The following is an 8,233-nucleotide window of genomic DNA, read 5'->3' as shown; positions in this document are numbered from 1 at the left end:
AAGAGCTACCAATATTGCAAACAAGCATTGGGAAAAACTATCTCAAGTATGCTATTTTTCAACCCTTTCCAAGCAATCTCCCAAAATCTCAACATCAAGCAAGCAAGTATGGTCCTCCACACATCAAGAAAATGATCATGCAAATCAAAACAACTCTAGAATTCTTTTGAGTGGACCGACATCAATGTGTTGCTATCTTAGCCAACTAAAGAATTAATCACATCCTTACCCTCAAACTAGCACACAAATCTAGTACCGATCATCAAGACAAAAAGTGGACCTTTTATTAAAGCTTTATTGTTCTAGGTGCGCTTATTCTTTTCACTCATTTTTTTTTTTTTTTTTAGAGGATCAAAGATGGAAGCATAGTGCAATGTATTGATCTATTAAGCTTTCTAGTGATTCATGAGATCGAGCGTTAGGTCAATGACTCACAAACCAGACAGCTTTAGGGCATTAGGTGTTCAAACACCCCTACGGACTTACAAGCTCAAATCAATTAGGCTACAAATCAAGATAACAACCATCTAATCATTTCCCACTTCTCAATTTTTGAGAGAAGTCCTCACTTTTGTTGCTTTTTTTTTTTTTTTTTGGATTAAACAATTATTAACCTAGAGTTTGGGCCCTCCACCTTTCGGCACAAGAAGTTCAGTGCTTGATGAGGCTAGAATCCCGGCTACTTAGTGAAAAGGGGTTGTTATCCACCTTTATCAAGAATGAAAGCTTTCAATGCACTACTAGCTCAATTGGGATATAACCAATTCAATAATTAACAAAGCATGTACCCCACAAATGAATGCTAGTGTGCGCCGGTGCTAGTGTAGAAGACTAGAGTGAATCTCAAAACAATCACAAAATCAAGATGATGTGGACCACAAGTGCGAACAAGATATCAATCTTTCGAAAATTTACTCCTAAATGGCATTCATAAGGCATACAAGGAGTATTGGCCTCTCAAGTCAAGCAATTTTTAAATTTTAAGCAATATAGTCCTCAAAAGATCAAAATCATAGCTAGGTATGGACCAATCGTAGAAATATCCCTCAAATACACGAGTCATGCTAAAAGTTTGAATTTAAAACTATCACTATAGAGCACCATTCCCCCCAAACTTAAATTGCACAATGTCCTCAATGTGCAAAGAGAATAAAGGAAAGAGTATACCGGTGCAACTGAGCAAGAATGATCGGGATTAAAGTATCCGAAGTGAGTGGCATTGCCCCCCCAAACTTAGGATGAACTGTGGTCCTGAAAATTGGCACTTGGATAAACTTATCAGATAACAAAATGGGATAATTAGTGCACAGTGATCATGCAAGTGTAAATGGGATAAACAGATAACGAAATGAGAGAGGTATAAGGGTGGTCCTGAAAATTGGGTAGCACTCTCTCATTGAAGTCATTGTGATGCACCTGATGAAGTCAAATATATAGATATGAGAATACAATCATATGACATCCATAGCAAAAATAGATATATAAAATAGAGAAAGTGCAGGTACAACAAAAATATCAAAGCCGACAGACCGGCTGTAAAAATAATACAGTGAGAATAATAAAGTGTCAAAAGGAGAGAGGGATCATAAGATAGGAAAGACTAAGAGCTCAGGAAGATAAGGTCGGACGGGCAGGTCTGGCTCCGCGGATGTCTCTGGATAAATCTCTGAACATGGTCGCGACATCCTTGCAAAAGGTAGTGAACTCCGCTCTGTGGGCCGTGAGGTCAGCTCTGATGGCAACAACAGCGTCCTCGAGCATCTGCAGACGCACTCTAAAGCTGGGGGTCAAGTCTGGTATGGATGAGGCAGAAGACAGCTCCTGGGTCTGCTCCTGCTCGTGGATAGGTGATCTAGCTGGAGAATGATGAGCTGCGTCATCCGCTGAGTGCTCCAAGTCAATGTCTATATCAATGTCATCATGCTCGGCAGCTGGATCGACTGGTGCATCGTCCGCTGCGGGAGCTGCTGCTGCTGGCTCTGCTGGTGCCGGGGCTGCTTGTGCTGCCGCCTCCTCCTCTAACTCCAGCTCTGCAGCCTCCAGTATGGCATAGATCTGCAGGCGAGTGATAATAGCTCTGTAGCTCTTGTCCCAGTCCTTCTTGAGGAAGTGACAGGAACCTCTCTTGGGGTCCTCCTACGGGTGGATGGGATAACACTGGTTAATGAGAATCTGGGTGATGAGGTGGCTGAATGGAAGAGACTTAGCCATTCCGGACGCCTCTTTACTGACGTACTCATCGTAGAGCTTCCTCATCACACTCCAGATAAGCGCAGGAAGAGACACCCAGTGGCCGATATTAAAGGCGTACAAGGCTGCTAGATAGTCGCCCCGCCTCTGAATCTTGTGTCCTGCCATGTATATGTTTTGGTATAGCACCGAATCTGTAAACCATAGGTTATCCAGCAAGAATGTTCGGGTGGCGAAGGTCTCTCCACTGGCATGGTGACCTATGAGAAAAATTGCCATATCGGCGTAAGAAGGCCTGTGGAGCCTATGATAGGTCTCCTGAAGCTCTGGTCGGCATCGATGTGGACAGCGAGTTGAATGGGCCAGAGTATCCACTGTAATGGTGATTTCATGGCCATCGATAGAGGTAATGAGCTCGGCTATAGTGTGCAGCGACGGTCGGAGGTTCTGGTAGAACAACCGTACCAGTCGCAGGTAGATCGGCTCTATGACTGGGGCAAGAATAGCTGAGAGGCCCCGCTAAATAATGTCCTGATAGGCAGATCGAGTCAGCACCGATCTGGAGAAGAATGCGGTGTCGAATGCTGACTCGTGCTCGATAGTCATGTGTGCATATCTAGGCGCGAGTCTATCAAGCTGTAGATGAGCTAGCTGAACAGGTGGAGCCGGCTAAGCTGGCTGCTCAGCACTTCTATGCGGTGGAGATGGTGATGGAGTGAATGCTGGACGAGCTGGCGACTGGGGTGGAGTAGGGTGTAATGGCTCCTCTGTATGAGAGGGCTGTGCAGTCTCCCCAGTTCGCTGTCGGACTCTCCTCTGTGTGTGCTTGGGGCTAGGATCCCAGACATGAGATGGACCGGCGCCGTCCTTAAGTCTGCGGCTAGAGCCATGATGATGTCTACTTGTTACCGTCTTAACGCGAGCCATAGTCTGCAAATAGAAATTCAAGAGTTAGTGCCAGCATATATAGAATATAAAGAACAATATAGAAACTTGTATGTCAAATAAGATAGACAAAACAAAATATCGCATAATTCTATGCAAGTGGCAAAATATGAAACATGCTAAACAATGTAAGTATGAAATGCATCCAATGTGGAATATCACAGGCATTGGGCGTATATAAGGTAGCTTGAACATAAGATAAGATGAATGAAGTGTGTATATGAGATCTGTGAAATTCGATCGATCAGAAAAAGAAATGAGATCGATCACAAAAGTTAAATTGATCGAAGGTTGAGTTAGATCGATCACAAATATTCAATCGATCATAAATTTATTCGATCGATCGAACAGTGCGACGATGAAATCTAACAGTCACAGATTTATGACTTTTGAAGCATGGGGCCCACACGAGTGAGTTCGTGGGCCCTCCAACAACACAAATCAAGCCTAAATGCACTCCAAACGTGGCCCAAACACCCAAATCTAACAAAATCTTCAAAATCTATACACACATATACACACACACATATATAGATATATGGACATGGATGCTAAAGCTTTGAGAATGGAAGATTCAACATGAGAGCAACATGATTACGACATTTGAAACAAGTATTGATGCATGAGAGTTCAAATCTAGGGAAGGATGTCTCGGATCTTACCTCAAGAGAGCGAGAGAATGGAGAATAAATTGAGAATATCTGAGATGAAGAAGACGGATATGAAGTGAGATTCGAGATGCTTGGATCTCGCCGGAGGAGTTGCCGGAGCTTGGAAAGATGATTCACTGTGAAGAGGGACGAGAAGCTAGGTTTGGTGAGTGAGATCGATCCAAATGATCGATCTTAAGACCCTTGGATCTATTTTTTAAAAACATTTCCCGACTAATTCGATCGATCGAAGATGAGTTGTGATCGATCGAACTTTGATGAACTCCTTTCAAAGTTTTTTTTTTTTTGAATTTAATTAATCAAAAGCTAAATAAATTAAAATATTTTTGAATTTTTGAAAACTTGTTAAAAATTAAAACAAAATAAAATGAGAGTGAAAATAAAAATGAAAATATTTTTGGATTTTTGAAAAGTTGAAAAGTCAAACTAAAGTTAAAATAATGAAATGAAGATTTGTGATCGATCGAAACAAGAGTTCGATTGATCAGACAGAGAGCAAAAATATGTAGGTTTTTGGTTCAAAATTTTGGCTAAGTGTTAGAACATGAGATCGATCGAACTAAAAAGTTGGATCAATCGAAGAACTTTCAAATCGATCTTGGAATGTTTCGAATGATCAGACAGAGAGCTGAAATATGCAGGTTTATGCAGGCTCAAAAATTTTTTTAAGTGTTAGGTCCTGAGATCGATCGCACTTGGAAGTTGGATCGATCGAAGCTCTCTTGATTGATCTTGGAGTTGGTTCGAACGATGGGACAGAGAGGTGATTTGGATGCAGGTTTCTACAAGTCGAAAAATTTTCTAAGTGTTGGAGTGCAATCCACAATTCGATTGATCGAACTCCAATGTGAGATCGATCGAACTTTGCCAAATGCTCAATTATGACATAAAAGCTTATGCAATCCTCACCAAAGTTCTTTCAATGCATGTGAACCTAAAACAAGTATCTAGACTTCGCAAGAAACAAAATGAAAGATAGAAATGGGGGAGGAATAGGGTTTTGACACCCTACGAATGCCTTTACTAATCTTTAACATCTCTAGCAAGACGTTGGGCTCTTTTAGCCCGGGTCAAAGATCTTGTGATGCAGCCCCTCCTTGTTGGGGTGATAAATGCTTTGAACTCCACCCAACAAATGGTCCTTTGAAGAACTTGTTGGATCAAGCTCAAATGAAGCTTTTGATCATTTGTCTATGCAATTAAAACCTTTGGGCTTCCATGCCCTTTCAAAGCAAGAATTTGAAACAACACTTTGAGAATGCAAGGTTGAAGATGATCCTTTGGAAGTTTTGGTTTTACACAAAAGCTCATTTCCTTGGTAATAAAGATCATAACATTTTTTTACAACATTGACCTCTCCTTCATACTTGTCAAGTTAATTAGGTGTGGGATTAAAGATATTCAACTTTACCTTCATGTGGCCAAATGAAATCTTCATCACCCCTGTTCTGCAATTGATGTTGGCATTGGCGGTTGCCAAGAAAGGACAGCCAAGGATAACGGGAATTTGGCTCTTAAGATTGGAAACCGGTTTCATGTAAATGACAACGAAATCAACCGAGAAGAAGAATTTATCAATCTTGATCAAAACATCCTCAATGATACCCCTAGGTTTCTTAATGGATCGGTCAGCAAGTTACAAAACTACTGATGTCGGTTTCAATTCACCTAGGCCCAATCTAACATAGACCGAATATGGAAGAAAGTTAACACTTTCTCCTAAGTCAAGAAGTGCCCGATTAATGATATGATCACCAATAATGCATGATGTAGTGGGTGAACCGGGGTCTTTAAACTTTGGAAGAGTGTTATGTTGCAAAATTGAGCTTACTTGCTCGGTCAAAACCACTTTTCTTGGTGCTTGGCTCTTGTTCTTCCGCTTTTGGGTGCACAAGTCTTTCAAGAATTTAGCATAAGCCAGAATTTGCTTGATTGCATCCAATAGTGGAAGGTTAACTTTCACTTGCCTAAATATTTCCATGATTTCATTGGTTTTTGCCTTTTACTTGTCTTTTGAAATGGATCCTTTTAAGGCATCCGGAAATGGAACCTTTGGTTCAAACACTTTTGCAGAATTTTCTTTGGAACTCTCTTTAACACAAGAAGTTTTCAAATCATTTTTCAATAAAACCTTTTCAACATCATTTTTCAAACACATTTTTCAAAACTATCTCATTTGCAAGATCATGTGTATGCAATGAATGAGGAATGGGATGTGAAACGGGACGGGTGACAACTTGAGGTTGCACTGGTTCACTCTCTTCATTGGATATTTCAACTTAATTGTCCACAACTCTACCATTTCGCAAGGTAGTCACCGCATTAACATGTTCAATGGTATGCCCTTCCGATGAGGAATGGGTTTCCACAACACATTGTTGTTTAAGTGGGGCATTAATGGGCATATTTCCCTTCTCTCTTGCATTAAGAGTGCTTGCTATTTGCCCTACTTGGGTTTCTAGCTTGGCAATAGATTGAGAGTAAGAATGAAGTAATTATGTGTTTGCCTCAAGAGTCCCCAAAGCATTTAAAACTTTTTCTTCAAAGGCGGGACTTCTAGTGTTTCCTTGGGAATAAGATTGGTTGGGAAAATAAGAATTAGCAAATTGATTCCCTTGTGATTGATAGGGTCTATAACCTTGGGAACCTTGGTTTTGAAGTGGAGGTGGAATGTATTTCCCTTGGAAACTGCCTTAGGAAGGGTTTAAGCCTTCTCCTTGGTTTTTCCAAGAGAAATTCGGATGATTCCTCCAACTTAGATTATAATGAGTACCATAAGGATTGTTCCCTTGGTTTACAAAAGCCGCATTGACTTGTTCATTAGGTTCATTATGCACTTGTCCATAAGGACAATGAGAAGTAGAATGAAGAACACTAGAACAAGTCATACATGTTTCATTTGATGCACGATGAGAATGGTTAGGGAAGGAAGATACTTGGTTTGCCGAGTTTTGGTTAATCAAAAATTAATCAAACCTTTGAGACAAAGACTTCATTTCGGCGGCTATTTCATTTGAATGTTTGACTTGATGCAAGCCTACACTCTTCCAACCTTGTGAATTTCTACCATTCTTGGATGATAGTGTTCTATGCAAAGAATTTTCACTCATGCTTTCATAAAGACGCCACATGTCATCCTCATACCTATCAATGTAAGAGCCACCCATGGAAGCATCAACCATACCCTTATAGTTGTCTGATAAGCTCTCAAAGAAGTATTGAACTAATTGCCATTTGGGCATGTCATGATGTGGACACTTCCTAAGCAATTCATTGAAGCGTTCCCATGCCTCATGAAATGTTTCACCATCCCCATGTGAAAATTCTCGAATTGAGGTCCTCATGGCATTGGTCTTAGAAACCGGATAGTACTTCTTCAAGAACTCTTGTTGCATTTCTGCCCAAGAAGTGATTAAAAAAGGCCTAAGATTGTTAAACCAATACTTTGCCTTGTCTTTTAAGGTGAATGGAAAAAGTTTGAGTCTTAAAACCTCTTCCGGCATGTCCGTATATTTTACGGTGGAACATACTTCAAGAAACTCATCCAAATACTTATAAGGTTCTTCACTAGGAAATCCATGAAAGTTAGAAAGCATTTGAATAGTTTGTGCTTTAATTTCATAATGATGTGTTCTAAATGGTGGCAATTGAATGCATGTGGGTGCATTGTATTCATTAGGCACAAAGTGATCTCTTAAAGCAAGAGGTGAATTAGCTACTTGAGGTACAACATGAACACCTTGGTTATGAATTCCTTGATTAATGACGGGAGGTTGTGGAGCATACATTGGCCTTGGCATTCCATACGAAACTTGGTTTTATTATTGTGGTGGTTGGATGAATGGCCTTGGCATGCCTAATGGTACTTGCATGCTTTCATTATGCACATTGGGATGAAGGATACCTTGTTGGTCTATGTGACCAAGGTCCTCAATATGGTCATCCATTGAAAGATTGATTCTATTTGAACTTCCTCTTCCCCTAGGATTTCTAATGATGGATTCAAGATGCAAATCAAGAGGGACAAGAGTTGGTCTCAATGAACGACGTCCATGCATGCACAATACAAAACACAACAAACACAAAGAATGACAAACACTGTGCCTTCACAACAATGCAATTAGACTTCTTCCACAAACATTAAATTCATACTCCCATACTTTAACTCAATGATGCAAGACAATCAAAAATAAGCCTCCACGCGGGCCGACGATTTAACTAAGGGATTGAGTAAAGAAAACTCACAAAGGTCCTTTAGCACTTCAACTCCAAATTTTAAAGCTTAGCTTAGCTAAATTTTTTTTTTTTTAAGTTTTTAGCATTTTTCCTTTCTTTGCTTGCTTGAATTGAATGCTCAATGGCTCCTTTACTTGCTTCCTCTCCAACAATGCACCTATTTAAGTAAGAACAACACAATAAGTAACCAA

The 8,233-nt window shown here is 40.3% G+C and overlaps 1 pseudogene; it reads left to right on the top strand.

Annotated features, from left to right (window-relative positions):
• The first annotated feature begins 7,046 nt into the window (after positions 1-7,046).
• LOC132297889 (small nucleolar RNA R71) lies at positions 7,047-7,145 on the top strand (annotated as a pseudogene).
• Positions 7,146-8,233: the final 1,088 nt, after the last annotated feature.

Source organism: Cornus florida, unplaced genomic scaffold (assembly GCF_030987335.1).
Source record: "Cornus florida cultivar Cherokee Brave unplaced genomic scaffold, ASM3098733v1 CherokeeBrave_3.0.0_Hap2_Chr02, whole genome shotgun sequence".
In the NCBI taxonomy this organism is placed as follows: Eukaryota; Viridiplantae; Streptophyta; class Magnoliopsida; order Cornales; family Cornaceae; genus Cornus; species Cornus florida.
Note: the sequence above shows the minus strand (reverse complement) of the source record. Positions and strands in the feature narration are given on the sequence as shown.